Source organism: Manduca sexta, chromosome 18 (assembly GCF_014839805.1).
Source record: "Manduca sexta isolate Smith_Timp_Sample1 chromosome 18, JHU_Msex_v1.0, whole genome shotgun sequence".
NCBI classification, from domain to species: Eukaryota; Metazoa; Arthropoda; class Insecta; order Lepidoptera; family Sphingidae; genus Manduca; species Manduca sexta.
In genome coordinates this window covers 13,136,293-13,155,426 of record NC_051132.1, presented here as the reverse complement: position 1 = coordinate 13,155,426, position 19,134 = coordinate 13,136,293, and the positions used below count along the sequence as shown (strand labels likewise).

The 19,134-nt window shown below is 35.3% G+C and overlaps 1 non-coding gene across 1 annotated transcript; it reads right to left on the bottom strand.

Moving 5' to 3' along the window:
- Nucleotides 1–131: 131 nt before the first annotated feature.
- On the bottom strand, nucleotides 132–5,423 carry LOC115444516. The gene has a single exon (XR_005112544.1). It is a non-coding gene; the product is annotated as an uncharacterized LOC115444516 (transcript).
- Between the last annotated feature and the right edge of the window lie 13,711 nt (nucleotides 5,424–19,134).

Below are 19,134 nucleotides of genomic sequence, written 5' to 3'. Positions count from 1 at the left end.
ACGTCCATGAATAAGGGGGCTCGACTATTCAAAACACTTATTCATTTAATATTCCTTTAAAAATGCTATTGTTCTCATAAAATATCCAAATTGATATTCACAAATAAATATCTAGAATTAAAACAAAGGCCTTTAAATAATATTTTAATGTATAAAAATACAAAATATTCAGTCTTAATCTAATATCATATCATTATTGGACAGGGTCGGATCCATCATAAATTAACAAAAAGTACCTTAACCAATAAACTATACGACAGAAAATGAAATGAGTAAGTAATGTTCAATAACATTCACTCAATAAAACGCGAAAGGAACCGCAGTAATTATTAAAAAAAAACAATAACCATGTTTTGTGACATGTTTCCAATAAGATTCAAAGGCAAAAAACATTGATTAAATTCATTGTATAGGTTTAGTAAAATGTTTATTGGTTTAGGCTCTAATTGTTAACTTTTTAACCATAGTTGGTTTCCAGCACATCTGCTGAGTGCGGAATCAACTAACTTTATTCTGATATATTTTAAATATAAAATACTTCGTATATTACAAACGATTCGTATAATACAATTGATAGTTCGTCCGTATCTTTGAGGACTGGTGTTACGGTAGAACATGTCTACTGTTCTACTATAATATTAAGAGACAAAACAAAGCGTTTATTTGATCGTAAGTGGTCGCTTCCCACAACAATAACCAAAGACTCATTGATGCCTTAACCCATCACTTACCTGTCAACTGCTAAGCAGCTGCAGGCAGCCCTTTGAAGGCGACTTTAATACGCATGAAATATGGTCTATTTTTATAAATTTTTGACAGCCGGACAATAAATGAGTATATTTTTGTGACTTATAAATATATTGGACTCTGTATCTCTACGAGCGCATAATCTCAAATACATAACATTGGGTGTGCATGGTATATGACCGCGTAGGGCAATATATTAACGCGTTAAGTCAAACAGACGAAAAAAATGAGAATTCTTTACAATATTTAGTGCTGTATTCATTCCATACGTTGCAGTCATTAACAATATAAACGAAATGAAAGAAATCTTAAGATACCAACATGAATATTTTTCTCCTTAATTTAGTAATTATTCAGGTATTTCAGCTGCCTTATCGTTCAAACCATCGATATATATGTATGCACTACGTAAACGTCAATGGTTCAAGCCTAAATCCCCGCCTGATTTGCACGTGCGGTTAAAGATATCGCGTGTCATTCGCTGATTTAAACTGTTAACTCGGTCAGTAATATGAGTAACTTGCAGACACAAGGGCATTTGGAAAGAGACGCAGCCACACAAAATCTCTTGAATTACTAACAAAACCACTAAAAGCTGCCTAAACAAATCATAAAAACACACACACACACACACATCATCACGCATTTATACCCGAAGGAGTATGCTACGGCGCAACCAAAGTTCCCACTATTCGCCAAGTATGTTCCGTCCCATGATGTGATAGGGGGCGAGCCTATCGCCATCGGGCACAAATTCCAAACTCTGGGTTGATACTGAGCAGAAAAACCCAAACATCACTTTGCCCGACCCGGGATTCGAATCCAGGACGCTGCCGTACCCCATGCAGTACGCTACTACGCCACCGAGACAGTCAAATCACAAAAAAATCATTTTCAAATATGGCTGATAAAGGTAGAGTATATCTTAAAATGAGTAAAACTATTAATGAAAATATCTAATTAAAAGATCCATTAGAAGCCCGATAACTAGTTATAACTTTGCCTATAAAACACCACACAATAGTCGACACTTGATACGGCATTTACGATTGCAAGTTACTGTGAACATTTATTGTATTATTTATGGAACGGACAAAATTAATAAGCTGGTTATTAGATTGTACGTGATCATCATCACCAACAGGCTACATGATACAGTCTATTCTATGAGATTGTTGGTACCCAGTGCATCGAGGCTGTTGCTTCTTTCTGGGGACAAAACTGTGTACAGTACTATTTGCAAATAAACTTATAAAAAAAAATTTGGTCAATTATATAATTTTCATCAGTGGTAAAAAATACATAGCAATAGTGACCTTAATTGTTAATTATCGCTCGCTTTAAAGGTGAAGGAGGCTGCGTGAAACACGCCTCAGTAGCTCTATAATTTCGAATATGTAGTCTACTGAAAAGCAACAACTCGACGTGAGACGAAAGACCTAAACTTTTGTTACGAATGTTATACATTCTAAAGTTGGCCAAAACGTTTAGATGTTTGTTAGAAGTAACGGACAAGACACTGATTTGGATCAAATTTTATGCATAGGTAGACATGGTGGTATAGCGTATATATGCTACTTTTATCCTGATCTTGAGTTCCCGTAGGATTTTCTTTTTAATAAATCTTAGCATCCTACAAATGACCACAGATCACAGTGTTTTAGGGACTTTTGTGTCGGGAAATACTTCAAGCAGGAGAAACTGCGAGAAACATTTAGTTATTAATAAAGACTGAACAATGAAACAATGTTTATCACAGGGCTAATATGACCTTGTTAAAATCTTTCTCCGACCTAACGCGTTGCCTTTGGCCTACACTCGGCCTGACCTTAAACCAGTTCCCAGTTTTTATTTGAACACTTCAAGGGCTGTGGATTGCGAACATCAATTCAGAGTTGGCAAAAAATCATTCGGACAGTTTGTTCAATCATAATTATGTATGTAGACGTGAAAATATTTATGTAACTTTGCGTACATGAATACATTTCACTTTCAAACTGAAATCGCATAAATTTGCATAATTCTATACTCCACATTCAATCGATAACCGTTAGCATCAAAAATGCTTAAAAAAATAATCAATAAACATTTAAATTGTTGATGCAGGAGAAGTCCAAAGAAGAATCAAGTAACTATTACGTCGTTGCATATTCTATTTATAAACGGCAGTGATATTTAAATAATTGGGTGTTCCGTCTGTCTTTCTAATTACACGACCTAAGATAATAAGTCGTAAGACGTAGATAAAATTCTATTTAAGGGGTCATGTGTAAGAGTTTATTTTAATTTGCGTCGATTGTAATATATTACGTACGCAACACATTAACTTCAAAGATATTTAGTTATAACGGAATTTATTGACGTAGATTTTTGTTGCTAAACGTTTGAAGACTTTATCTATCCCAGAAAAATAATAAAATGATCTAAGAACAAGCAGTGTTCTGGCTTCTATGCAGTGGCTTTTCGATTATAATTCTGCCACTATTTATGGCAAAAACATAGCCACCAGGTATATTAATATCTAATGTAAATAAATATTATCAGTAAGGTAAGTCGGTTTGCTAAATCAGAGTCAAATAAATGTAGAGTAATTTGTTTGCATGGATATTTTTTGAAAAGCGGTAGGTGTTTCGATAAATACTCTTTTAAAATTATTAAGTTGTGAGTTTTGAAAAGAATCGTGGTCGTGGAATATTAAATTGTTTTTATAAACTCAAAATAAGTCGAACACTTACAGATCTCACACAAGTTAATGTGTGAATATGCGTCCACTGTCCACAATTGTTCTATTTCATACATAAGGAGATCATTGTTGTTAGATTGTACTCTACAAGTGGACACGCCTGTATGTCCATAAACAACTGAACATAAATAAATAACACACATTTTGTGCATAAAAAGACTTAATTAACATATTTAGGTATAAATTTGTGATTAGACAAGTTTTTACCGCCACGACGAATGGACACTTCCCATTCCTAATGAACGCTGCTGATTCAACATTTTATACTCAACAATGGCAGAATAGCCTTATTGTCTTTACACCAATAAAAAACTAATGTACGCCAGTTAGTTACATTATCAACATTGTGTGAATCCGCTTAGCGAAACCGCCTTCACGGGCAATTAATCACTCTTTAATTTCACCGATATCTTCGCTTTTCTTTTCAGCATTTTTAAAACGAATATGTTTTCTAAATTCAACGTGTTTTGGTTGTATATCGTGTGATAGGTGTGTCGCCCCAGCTCACCGGCGTCATCCTGTCCTTGGGCTCTGGGTTCTCCATGTTTATTTCAACACTGGCCACTTCTGGTATCGGGTTTAGAGCTGATTCTGACTGCACACTCGGCGTTCTCATCTCCGGATTGGACATTCCGTCAAAGGACGCGCATCTGTTCAAGAAATTCATCATCTCCTTCTCTTTTGTAAAACTCGGAGCTGGTCTCCGTGTTTTGTTTTGCTTTGTTAGTCTGACCTTTAAGATAGAAGCCACTGTCCCCCTGAGCCAAGAATATCCTCTTTATCTTCTTACTAGGATAATGTTCGATCAAATCAGGTTTCGGCGGCAGTAATTTACTATTTCGCGGCAGTTTTTTCGTATTATTCCCTTTTATTTTCGTCACTACAGACACGCAGTTGCCTCTTCGGTCGTTATTGTCTTCTCTGTAGTCATTCTTCATGCCCTTGTATGATATTTTAACGCTAAGAATGGACCAGAGCAGCTCCAAGAACGCGGCAATCATGATATTTATCGACAGCACGTGCTTAGTAAACAAATGCGAGTCTTGAGGCTCTTCTTTCGTCGTATTTAATGATATTATCATGTGAGAATTCGTTTCTCTCCAACACATCGGTATGTTTCACCACCATATAATCCTTGAAAGGACTTTGTCCTTATAAAAATCTGATATATCGCCCTCTGACGTCGTCACAAACCAGATAGCGATCATCATGAACGAAGCGAACGATATGATTGTTGAAAAGTTGAAATAACGAACAACCACGTGATGTTGTGGTCTATGTACCATTTAACAGATGCCATTATGCTCGCAACGCCCGCCGCCAGACCAAAAGCGGTTATCAAACTCGGCGCCAATATCAAAACGTAATCGTTATTGTATACAGCCGTGCTGTTCTCTGTTTCCGTCTCGAAGTACTCTGTGGTATTTCTATCATTGTTTTTTGGTTCATTCGGGCTAACTATCGCAAGACAGGCGAGTAGGAACGATGTGGCGGCGAGGGCGATGTGGACCCAGGCCAGCCCCGACACTGTGGACGCGGAATACCGCCTCTCTGATGGATAAACATTCCGTTTGTCCGGCTTTGTTTTTACTTTTATGGTGAACACGTCTTCCATTGTTTACAGCACTTTCGACACACCTAACTGCCACTAGCACTCACAGTAACGTTTTTATGTAAATATAACACTCGTTATACATAATAGTTTGCAAATTTAACGTATTTTTTTAAATATTACGATAATTTATAACGAACACGACCTTATCGCGATACTGTTTGTACCAGACTGAAGTTAGATGCGCATGCGCAGCGGGGAGTTTGGCTTCGTAGTAAAACAACTTGCCTGCATTTCGGTTCTTGGGTTTAGAGTTTTAGTGGATAGAAATAAGGTCTAAAATGTCTTGACAGACGGCAAATGTGTGTGTGTTAACGTGGTGACTGGTTTGCGGCCGCGAATCAACTGTGAATTTCGATTTCTAAAGTCAGTTACATACGTCCGTGGACTTATATAATGTTCGTTATTTTTAATTTTGGTAAACATCCGTTTAATCCATACTATTTTTTATTGAATCGCGGGGCATAACTAATTGTTATTCTACCAATTGTAAGCAATATCAATTAGAAATAAATAATGATTAATTAAATATTAAATACAACGTGTAATTAATTATTCCGAGTTTTAAATTGAATGTTTCACAAGATTCTACAGATTTGTTTCATTTCTTAACATCATAAATAATGAAAAATATAATATTTGTATCTATTTACACAAATCACTTTATAACTCATTTGTTAATTATTCATTACCTATACATATAATGACTTAGTAAGAGCGTTGTTTACAATTAATATAAACGGAGCAAATAATTAGCTCCTTAAGAGCCCATTGTCTTCACATAACCTAAAAATAAATAATACACAACCACTTTTAGCACATACAGTCTTACTTATAAACTTGTTTTAGCGTTAAAATGTGGTTAATAATTGCTTAAATAGCTGTAAAAAACATCAAGTTTCCTAGTTTAAACCTTATTTAGAGGCAATATGGCGGGTTTTGATTTACAGCTGATCGAGTAAATTTGGCTTTTAACTAAGCATAGCTATACGAATTTTTAAAAGTAAGACTGATAATTTAAAAAGCTAACATCCCACGTGTGTACAATCTTTAGAGCAGTGTAGGCGAATCAAGTTTCATACAAGTGTTCGGTGTAGATCACAGCTGCAGCGTCTGCGCGTGGAACATAAACTTATCATGTTATGCAACACTATGCCGAATGCTTAATGTGTTTTGGGACCTTTGCTTACATTTCAAGACATTTCGTAGACGTCTTGTGGTCTAAAAATACAAATAAGCAGGAGGCTCTATTCCGTATATCCGTCTTTTTGCAATTACGGTCGTTCTAGTCGAAGGGTGGTTTTGGCAGCCGTATCCATAAATAGGGTTTTTTTGACTTTATACGGCTAACGAAGCTGCCCGTCGAATAGAATGCAATTGCAAACAAACGGAATCGCTCCCGCAGACGGAAAAGAGCCCTATACTTAATTGATATTATTTTTTGAAGAACGTCATATCAGAGAGCCAAGATGTGTAACTATATTTTTTTACTTGGTGTTTGACTTCTGCCCAAAAATAAACTACGAATAATAACATTATAAAACTACGCTTACATCTCTGAAGACGATACGTTATAAATATTTTTTACTTGAGTCATTAAGGGTCGTTGACCAGTTAAAATGTTAATAACAACAGCAAAAACTTTGAAAAAATACTTAGAAAGTTCCAAACATCCAGGTTTAGTTTTCATTCAATACAAGAAATCATTGTTTATTCATATTAGATAAAAACTGATTTATAAATGCATCAACAGTTCGCCGAACGTATTTCCGTCCTAATGTGTAGTAGAGTAAGGTGTTCCAAATGTCCCTCTTTTCTTCCCTAAGGAGATTGAACCCAAGTCCTAACTAAACTCAAAGCTTTGTGTACCAAAAGATATACATTTATTTCTTGAACTAATGCTTCTTACAAACGTATTGGAAAATAATTATAAGCTCTAAGTACACTATAGAGATAATTGCGGCGATTAATTATGAATGAAAATTCTTCTTACATACATACATAACTGCATATTCAAACACCGTCACATAATGCGGTGAAATTATTGCGTAAACAATGCATCTTCGTGGTAACTAGTTGTACCGGAGAACTTCGTACCGCCTAACAGTCGACATAATGACATTTATATTTATACGATGCTAACGTCACTCAATTGTTTTGCTTTCCCGGAACCCTCCACTAACACTTAAACTTTATGGTATGGTGTTAAAGTTCAAATTGACTTTTAAGTATTATTACGAATCTTTGTATGTGAATATAGAAAAGTGTTGTTTTTAGACTTTTTAAAGGCATTTTTTAAATATTTTCTCCGTAAGAACCATCCTCGTACTTCAAGGAATATTATAAAAAAAGAATTAGCAAAATCGGTTCAGCTGCTCTAGAAATTTTCGCTTATACAGACATTCAGCGATTCTTTTAAATTATAGACTAGCGACCCGCCCCGGCTTCGCACGGGTGCAATGCTGACTATTTAATGGATGTTATTATTATATATATAAACCTTCCTCTTGAATCACTCTATCTATTAAAAAAAAAAACGCATCAAAATCCGTTGCGAAGTTTTAAAGATTTAAGCACACATAGGGACAGAGAAAGCGACTTTGTTCTATACTATGTAGTGATATACTAGCTAATCCGATAGACGTTAACTTAACTAACTTCTTCTTAACTATGAATTTGCAGTGCGCATTCTGTCAATCGCTGACAGTTATGTAAAATTAATATTGTCGTTCATTTTCTTAAATATTTTAAAGTTCCGCTTAACTTGCATAATTTTTTCTTTGATACAAAACCTTCTCCAGACTTTGACGAATACATAAAATAAAGATTTATCGAATTTGGCACAGTAGTTTGGAAGTTATGCACGTACAAACATTTCAGTGATTAATTTTTATTTATATATATATTTATAGGATATCGTCAATAAAACAGTAAAAAATTTAAAATATTATTACTTATACCATGTTTTATTTGATATAAGTATATTATAAACGAAAAACTAAACCAAAATCTATACGTTAGGTATTCTAGGACGTAGACTGACTGCTAAATTCTATCCCTATTCATCGAAAGCATTCTGCCTTCAATTCTAACAAGCACACAAACATCCTCACAAACTGGCATTTAGATAACATATTAGTAAACAAAATGGCCAGTCTACAATGTATTCATATGTATACGATCGCTAAATATTTGCTATCTACAAAGTACAACATATTCAACCACAATATATCCACATCAACAATGTAGGTATATGTTACAAAATGGCGCCAGATTTTACTATCGCTCCTTGCCATAAATGAACTACCCTACTCCCGCTGTCTCTGGGCGGTCATTACACTTCAGGTTCGAGCGATCAACTGTTCAGATTTGTCGCAGTGCTTTCAACCCGACTTGAGACCAGACTTCTTTTTTTATTGCTTTTGAATGACCAGACAAGCTTGCCATTCGCCTGATGGTAGGCGATACCACCGCCCATAAACAGTAGAAACACCATACATTGAAAGAACAACACACATTGAATTACAAAGTATTGTTAGGTATACCACTGCGCTCGCCTTCTTGAGACATAAAATGTCTTATGTCCAGTAGTTACACTGGCTACAATGTCCTACAAACCGGAACACAACAGTGACTACACACTGCTGCTTGGCGGTAGAAATACACATTGCGGTGGTACCTATCCCGGCGGATTCTCACATATGAGACCTACCACCAGCTTTAAAACTAGCATTCAATACTTCGTGTATTTTTAAGTAGAGCCTATGGGTAACAATACAGTGATTTGACTCAAAACAAAACTTATATTAAAGTGAATGTTTGACTCTGAAATAAAACTAATTGATTAGGATTTGAACCTGCGGACATTCGTCTCGGCAGTCCGATTCACACCCAACTAAGATATAGCCGCTTTTATTTAAATAGGTACACAAGATTTTTAATTCTTGTAGTCCGTCAGTGTTTTACTAATAATACAATGGCTTAGGTTTTTTGTAAATGGAAACCATTTGTTGAAATTTCTTTTCCTTTCCATTTAAAGACGCAGTTGTGGATATTTATGATCGGCAGAGATCGGATGACTCGTTTGCTCGAAAAGCTCCTAAAAGCTTTATTTAAAAAGGCTATTTAGTGAATTTGAAAAACAACCGATATACATCAACTTATATGTATATATGTTTGTAATTCGTTTGTACTGTAATTTATAACGCATTCCGAAGTTATTTGTAAGTAAAGAAATGTTGCTGTTTTTATTTTTAACATGACATACGTTTGTTAGTTTGGCAAGTTTACTATAAGAAAAGTAATACGGTTTTTAACAAGACCTTATGTTTGTTAGCCTGACCAGGGCCGGCTTATACAAACACACCGGACTTTTGGCTGAGCACACATTAGACACTCGCAACCCTTGACAATTGAGCGACCATGCTGAGGGCAACACACTAACGTAACGACCTCGGCTCAGGACAGTCACTGGAAGAGGATAAGACATCAGCGATTATAGAAGACTTCTGGGCCCTTATTCTATATGATAGTGTAAACGCGTAACGCGGCCGTGTCATGTTATCTTCGAGAAATGTGCGTGGAATGGTATTCTGTAAGCCAAATTTCTATAGTCCTAAACATGACGCGTTGTGTTACGTAAGCTTGTTACGCACTGTTAAAATAACGTGCGGGATAGAGAATAAGGCCCCAGCTGTAATACTACTACAATACGTTAAAAGAATGTTTATTATGTGTATTCTCTGTTGTAAACTGTCAATACAATAAATAAATATGACATTCGAACAAAACATTTTAAGGATTTTATCGAGGTTTTTTATGTTACATTTTTTCCCGACGTTTCGAAGACTCCAATCGTTATGTTCACGGGGGAAGTCTTTGAAATGTTGGGAGAGATTAATAATATAAAAAACCGCGATAATATCCCTAAAATAGGTTTATTTTTATGTCGTACATTCGCGTAAACATAAGAAATCAATTAAATATGACTTGATGTTTAATTTTTTCCAATACTAAGAACAAAATGGCAAAAGAAATTTAAGATAAATACAAAAAATATACATTACACGAAACCACATTACTATAAATGTAAGTAGCCCCCATATATGTAAAACGTGCAACTTATGAAATGATATGAAATGGACGAACGATATCGTCTCAATTCTGATATATTAGCCCATTCGTATTCAGCAATAACACGTGAGAGAGCGAGAGGTACACGCAAGAAAGAGACAAAAGATAACCTAATAACAAGGGCGGGTCATCATTTATTCAAAAAACCTTTCATCATGCATCTTTATTAAGATACCAGGGGTTGGGGCCAAATATTGTTTCGGTCAACTTTAACTCGGTTGAGGTATTCAGAATAGATTAACGATAATAAAGTTTAGTTAATTCCTGCACTGAATAAAAGACGTGAGCGCGGGAACAATCTAGAAGTGTTTAAGAGGAAATAGATAATCAATCTCGGTTTAGTTATACGTGTAAAATTGCGAATATCCGATAATAATTAGAGACTAAAACCTTTAGGGTGAAATAAAAGTTAATTGATGTGGCAAAGGGGCTCTGTAATTTAGCCACCATCATTTAGTTGGGTTGTAATGACTATGACTATTATTCAATCTGTTTGTTTTCTATTGCGAGATTAAATAGAGTTGGTATGTTTTTGTTGACAAAAAGCCTAAATAAAACATAAATAAAAAAAATAGATAACCTTATTTTTTTATTGCTGCTGAAAGCAGATGAACTAACGGCCCACCAGATGGTAAGTGGTTACCGTTGCCAATGCGCGTTGGCAGTGCCAGGAGCACAGACAAGCCACAGCCTACTGTGAAAACTCTTTAAACCTTGTTTGAATGTAGTCATAACGCCAAGAAAACACCATGGGAGGAAATTCATTAAAGAGTGCCACAAGTTTGCAGATGGCGTTTCCAACTAGTGTGAATAAACTTATTAACCTCAAAATCAAATTTGCATATACAAAGAATTTTAAATACGGTAGATTATAGTCGTAAAGCTTTCAAAATGATTCAAACAAGTGAACAAAATCTTCACCTACCACTAGTTGACCCGACAGACGTTGACCCGTCTTAAGTATGAATTTGCAGCGTGCATTCTGTCAATCGCTGACAGTTATTATAAACAAATGACGGTTATATAAAATTAATATTTTCGTTAAGTTTTCTTAAATTTTCTAATTCTCCGCGCAATTTTTGATTTTTTCTTTCATAAGAACCTTCTCCTGTCAATAACAAACACAACAAAAAAAAATAGTGAAATCGGTCCAGCCGTTCACGCGTGAAGGCGTGACCAAGGGAAATAGGGATTCATTTTTATATATATAGATTATAAAAGAAATAAAAAAATCTTTATCATCGATGTCTTCTACTTCCCCATGTTTTTCTTTAATCTGTATACTCTCATCAATTGAAACTGGATTATAAGACTAATAAAATCTATTCCTAATAAAATTCGATACATATGCCGTAAAATAAAAGGACTTAAACTTAAGACTTGACGCTGGTTTAAAGTCGGAGCGAGTAATAAAGATTGACATGTCAATAAACGTTGTTAAAACTTAATTATTTTAGGATAGTATGTGGGCGTTAGATCGAAGATAAAACAGAAATTGCTTGTATTCTTCTATATAATTATTCTAAGGAAAATACAAAAAATTTAATATTTAAACCTACTTCGTTTTATATTATCAGTGTTACTTATAAACTTGTTTTAGCGGTGGTTAAGAATTGCTTAAATAGCTGTCAAAAACATCACCGGTTCTTAGTTCAAATCTTATTAAGAGACAAGATGGCAGATTTTGACTTGCAGCTGATCGAGTAAATTTAGCTTTGCGATTTTTTTATAAGTAAGACTAGTAGTATGTATTATATACTGTCCCACTGCTGGGCACGGGCCTCCTCTAGGTTCTACTGAGAGGGATTAAGCCTTAGTCGACACACCCAATATCAAAATTATAAAGAACTTCTCAGGTTTGCAGATTTCCTCACGATGTTTTCCTTAACTGTAAAAGCAAACGATATATACAAACAATACACACATGATTTTAAACAAGTCAGAGGTGTGTGCCCTTGGGTTTTGAATCAGCAGACATTCATCCCAACAGTCTGTTCTACAACCAACTAGGCTATTGCCACTTACAAGTAATATAGGTGTCATTTATTTTCCATAACGCTCTACTTCTATAGAATGCGTTGGTTTGGCTTAGATCATAAAAATTTACCATAAAAGGTTAAGTTAAATTATGCCCTACGTATTTAGTATGTGCTGTTAATTAATAAAACATAATATAGCGATAATTAAAAAGTAGATCCACTCACAGCCAAGTTTATTTTCAAAAACCCGAATAAAGCAAATACAACTGTCTCACAGTCTTCTGAAACCATTGCCAATACGTTAGCCGACATGGGAAAACCACCAAGTTTCAGTATCACCGGACTCCGAACTAAATTGAGCCGTCAATTCAAATGAAAAGCCTTTGATCCGGTGCCTCTAAAAACATTCCAAATTAAACTACTATATAAGAGCGTAGTACAATGGAGCGAAATGTAAAACAAAGGGACGCATAGCGAATGGTGACACAGAGATATATGCAGCCACCTTTACAGGGCCTCCGCGCCAGGACACGCCACTATAAAATAGCCCGGTAATGAAATTGGATCGAACTTTTTTTATCCCATAGGCTATATGCGCTGTATCCGGCGGTTGGTACAAGTTATTAGATTAAACGGTTTTTATTTTAAAAATGTTATAGATAATGTATCTAAGATTTGTTTGCAGTTGAATTGTTCTGTTTGAGTACATTTGTTTATTAGATTTAAAAAATGTAAAAGATCACTACATATTAAAATATAAATGCGTCTCTTCAATTTGTATTAGAATATGATAATAATCTTACGTTAAATAAATGAGAACTGGTTTTAACACTTGCGAAAACCGTTAATTTTGTAACACGTTGCATTACATTAAATATGTTTTTATGTAAACACTAACTTCTGAATGCAGTTCTCTTCATTTTAATGTTAATATGAATAAAAATCCCGCTATTTGTACGTTTTTTAAGATTCAATGTCAAACAAGATCAAATTTTTATTACATACTAGCTTCCGCTCGCAGCTTCGCCCGCGTGGATTTCGGACTTCAAAAATGGAGCCGGTCGCGAACGTTCGAGAATGTTCGTTTTACGAAGCTACTCGCTAGGTGATTCGCTAGCCTCTAGGTGCCAAGCAAGCCGCCTGCCTGTGCGTTCGCGACCTTATATATATACAAAAATAATCCTTATAGCATGATTCAGTATTCACGCATGATGGCTTATTATTAGCGTATTTCATGTATAACTTTGGTGTTTCTATACCGATTTCTATGATTCTTTTTATGGAATATTTAATAATGTTAACTTTTTAATTAGGGATGACTGAGAGTGTTATAAACGTAAGAGTAGACAAATATAATGAGAAAGCTTCGAACTGCTAAGCTATCGGGAGTTACACGTATTATTGTGAGTCAACCATAAAAGATAGACATATGCTGTCATGGGATATTTTTTACATAATTTTAAGGAGAACATTTCCGTCATACATCATTTTTTGTGTGGCTTTTAACCATTAAGGTTGCACACGCGACGGAAGCTTAAAAAATGGAGTAACTTCTCCCGTTTTCCCAACATTTCCCTTCACTGCTCTGCTCCTATTAATTGTAGCGTGATGAAAAGTATACTATAACCAGCACAGGAGTATGACAAATAATCGTACCAAGTTTCGTTAAAAGCCGTCGAGTAGGTTTTGTTTCTATAACGGTTATACAGACAGAAAGACAGACAGACAGACAGACAAAAAATTTACTAATTGCATTTTTGGCATCAGTATCGATCCCTAATCACCCCCTGATAGTTATTTTGGAAATATATTTCATGTACAGAATTGACCTCTCTACAGATTTATTATAAGTATAGATAAACGCGCGCCAATACATGTACCTAATTAATAAGGTGCATTTTGCTACAGCGCGTCTAATGCGTGTGATCTGAACGAGGTCTATAATAATAATAATATCAGCCCTGTATTATATACTTGCCCACTGCTGAGCACGGACCTCCTCTACTACTGAGAGGGATTAGGCCTTAGTCCACCACGCTGGCCTAGTGCGGATTGGTAGACTTCACACCCTTCGAAATTCCTCTAGAGGAACTTCTCAGATGTGCAGGTTTCCTCACGATGTTTTCCTTCACCGTTAAAGCGAACGATAAATTCACAAAGAATACACACATGATTTTTAGAAAAGTCAGAGGTGTGTGCCCTTGGTATTTGAACCTGCGGACATTCGTCACGGCAGACGGTTCCATACCCAACTAGGCTATCGTCGCATTGAACGAGGTCTAATCTGTTAAAATTTATAATATTAATATTATGATAAACATTTTTAACAACTATCTCTCGTCGTTTACACCACGCGCAACAGCAATGTAACGCCGAACAGTTTGGTTAAAATTTAACAAAATTCCGAACATAAATATTTACATTTAGATGTGTATAGCCGACCCTTCGCCCTCTGTATACAAAGTTCAATCTTTCTTATAGTATACATGAATTTATTTGTCATACATGTTTATTGAATACATCTTTATCTGATGCCACTCTTTCTGATTTTATATTTACCAATTCTTTACATTGACATGATTACTTTCAAGCTCCAATTTAAAGCTGACCAGACTTCAGAGGTCATTTGGGCAATGATCGTAATATCTAAACTTTATGGAATCTTTGCTTTACGCAATAGCCGGCATACCGTAAGGCCGATTCCTTTAAGGTGGACTATCATTAAGAGCAAACAAGATCGGCTATCACCGCTATGTAAGTAACATCACAAGTAGTAATAGTATAAAGATATTAAAGCATAATCGTTGACAAAGGTATGCACCACACATCAGCGAGTTGGTGAGGTAAATCGATAGATCCGGCTTAATGCCAAGTCTGGCGCTAACTCGGGTTTAATTGCCCACTCTTAATTGGTTTCCACGCCGCAAAATATTTAAGACCATTGGGCTTTGAGACAGAACTTTGCCTGCGAACATGTATTATTCCCCTTTGAAAAACTTCTTCCCATTATGTTCAAGTTTTGCTGTATTAATGGAGATTATATGTACAGTGTAAAAGTAAATTGTGTACTTACCAATTTAGGTATATGAAGACTAACCTACTCCATTTCTAGATGAAGTACTTCAACCGGTACATAAAACGTTTTATAAAATTGGTAATTGGTTTATATTAAATAAAAATTATAATCATAGTGATTTTTTCATCTCCGAGGTAGTGGGAAGCCAGATGAGAAGCAGTTAGAAACAGGCTTCCATTAGCTTTAGTACCGAATGCCAAGTGGCTGGATACCGATATAATAACACTCTTTTTAGGTATTAAAATCAACCCAGTATTATATGCTGTCCCACTGCTTGGCACGGGGTTCTGTACTACTGAGAAGGATTAGACGCTATTCCACCACGCTGGCCTAGTGCGGATTGGTAGATTTCACACACCCTCAAAATTCCTATAGAGAACTGCTAAGTTCTAATGTATGCAGGTTTCCTCACGATGTTTTCCTTCACCGTTAAAGCAAGCGATAATTCACAAAAAATACACACATGATTTTTAGAAAAGTCTGAGGTGTGTGCCCTTGGGATTTGACCCTGCGGACATTCTTCTAGGCAGTCCTTTCCACACCCAAGTAGGTTATTGCAGCATTATTTTTAAATCTCCTCCAATTTATTGCAGAAAAATATAGTTACAACCACTTATTATTTAGATTATATAGTTTATTTAATACCTATATCTATAAAAAATAATACTGAAATTAAATATGCTCAAAAACCTTCAACACCAAATAATCACCACAATCTTGAAGAAAATGAAATGGTTTAGCACCAACAGGTCACGAGTTCCCTTGAATCGAAGTTGAGTAGAAACTTCAGATGGTCCGCGCCGCATTTAATAGCTAGATAAACAGTTTCACCCCGCAACTCCGACCCGTGACCGCTTAGTTAAACTGGTTAATGTTATCATTTATTTCATATTAACTAACTTGTTTTAATGTCTGCACTAAAAATTAATTGATATTATAGGGCTGAAATCTCACAGGCATCCTGAATGAAGGTATAAAAACGAAGACGTAACGACGGACTTAAAGTATGATTTACGTATTGGTCTTAAAGTATAATTTACGTATTGTTGCTTCACCTTCGTAAAGATATTTTCACGCTATATGATTCCTCAATCATTGTGGCGATCCAAGAAAATATCACTAATATTCGCTATTTATAATATTAATAAGTTTAGAAGTAAGATACGTTCTGGTTACGGACAATTTGTCCATCTCAACTGATGTTTTTTCATCGACATAAATTACATAAAATTAGGTATAATTATTCTGTGTACATACTTATTTTTAATTTCATGAATACACTATGTCATCTATCCCTGTACTGCTGTGTGTATCTATTACTTTTTGCCATCTGGTCCAGAGACAATAGTAATTTTTTTTTTCTTAAGCTACAAATATATTAAAGAAATTCTATGACTAAAGAAAGCTCACATAAACGGAATCGGGAAATTGTGAAAGTACTTATTGATTCTAATTGGTAAGAACCAATCCAGTTTACAACCAAGTAAACAGATAATCTAATAAGAAAACATCCAATATACATTGCACCGTGGTGTGCATGTTAACGCTTACAAACAGCAGTTCTTGCGTGTCTGGAAGCACATTCACACATTACGTTATGTACACATGATGCAATTGCTATAAAACGTAAAGTTCCAGTGTAAACTAATCCTATTAGCACAATTTGATTGGTGATTTGTGTGAAGTGAACGCAAGCCACGGGACAAAAATAATCCTCAAATGTTCAACTATGAAATTCTATTAACATTATTTTTTACTGCTTTGAATGACGAGACGACCTTGCCGTTCGCCTGATGGTAAGCGATAAGACCGCCCATAAACAGTAGAAATACCATCCAACACCTTCAATTACTAAGTTGTTTGGTATTCCACTGCGCTCGCCATCCTGAGACATGAGATGTTAAGTCTTATTATATCCAGTAGTAACACTACAAATACAAATATTTGAAATACAATACAAATGCGGAAGTTTGCGTTTTGGTCTGTATATATAATAATAATATAATAGATTTAAGTGAATTTTGATATAGAGAATATCCTGGATATTTTCGTTTGTGGCATCATTCGCACTAAGCTCTGTAACTATTAAAAAATGATACCATTCATGGGATCGTTCAAAAAAAGATGATTTAAATTATTGGACAAACACTTTTAGTAAACGCAGGCGAAGCCGCGAGTCAACCTCATTCATTCTTAGACTTGCAAATATTAGTACTACATTATAAGTGCTAGTAATAAAACGAAATATCCTGAGACCTTACATATTTACTAACTTCTCAGAGTACATTAACATTAACTGTAAGCGGTCCCTAGTTTTACAGTGTTAAATATTAACAAGCTATAATTTATTACTCCACGGTTGATCCCATAAAATCAAATTTAATACGATAATAGTCTTTAACAAGCAATCTTTATTAGAAATATGAACTGGTACGTGTTTTTGTGATGTTACCCGTTACAATTTACCAGTAATTTTATTATAATAGGCACTTATAATGAAATTAATGTATATTAATGTTTATACCGAAACGAGTTACCGAGAAATATTAATAGTTCTTTAAAATAGATATTGATTCTCATAAAGCGATAGGTATGCTCCCAATTATGTCATGAAACAAAATTCCCTTGTACTAGTTGTACTTCTGCCTACCCTCACGCCTTTTATGCCCGAAGATGTAGGCGAAGGCGCAAATGGTGCAAACCATTTTTCACCGTGTGTATTCTGTCCCATGATGCGATAGGGGGCAAGCTTATCGCCGTATCGATTTGTCTCTATGTAAAGTATCGAATCTGCAAAATTGTATTTTCAGATGCAATACTTTACGTAGGAACCGTGGAATAAACATCGCTTGTTTAGTGTTAATTACCATGGCGATAAGCAGTTCGACCCTTATTGTCTTAAATAAATGCAGTTCATTTTAATAAGGACCGTTTAAACATCGACACGTCCCTACGCAAAATTGCATTTTGCAGTTTCGATACTATACGTAGGGACCGTCGATATAGGGAACACAGATTGCGGGCTAATATTGAGTAAAACCCATATCACTTTGCTCGACCCGGGATCGAGCCCGAGACCTCAGCATTGAACTACTGTATTACAACTACGCCACCAAGGCAGTCTGCCTATCCCCTTAAACTAATAATTTTACTTATTAGACTAATATTTTTTATTCACATCCAGGTTTTCACTTAGACTCGAATTCTTATATTTTGAGTCACTTCGTACATAACCACAAGCTACCTATGTTGAAATCTTACTACAGTCAGGTGTACGGATTGCAGTACAGTCGAGTCGAACACAATGAGTGTACAGAACGCCAGATCTAGTACGTGTAGTACTACTATATATCGATGGTGCGTGTATTCTTTGAAATAAATAAGTTCATATTTTCTTTTGACATTCCTCTACAGTATAAAAGCCCACGAGGGACTTAATATCTTAGGAAAGTATGCAATATTGATACACAATTGTTTATTATTTATTACATGTTCTTCAATATATTGTTGCTATTAAATCTTACTGTCAAACTGTTAATCTGACTTTCAAAGATGTTTGTATGATATTGCATGCTTCCGCATACATTCAGATCAAAACTGACACATGGAAAGAAATCCTGGCTAACTTGCTTTCCTTTCAGGAACCATTTGCAGCAGGTCTACTGCCAGACTTACGCGGCTATAGCGATATACAGGGTCATTTTGACATTGCGTTGCTAAATTAAACTACATACTCGTCTTCACTTTTTCTAACATTATGCCAAAAATTATAAAAAAGAAAAATGCTTTATTCATCACATAGTTGTAGGCGAACATAGTTGCACTTATGATAAGTCAAGGTACA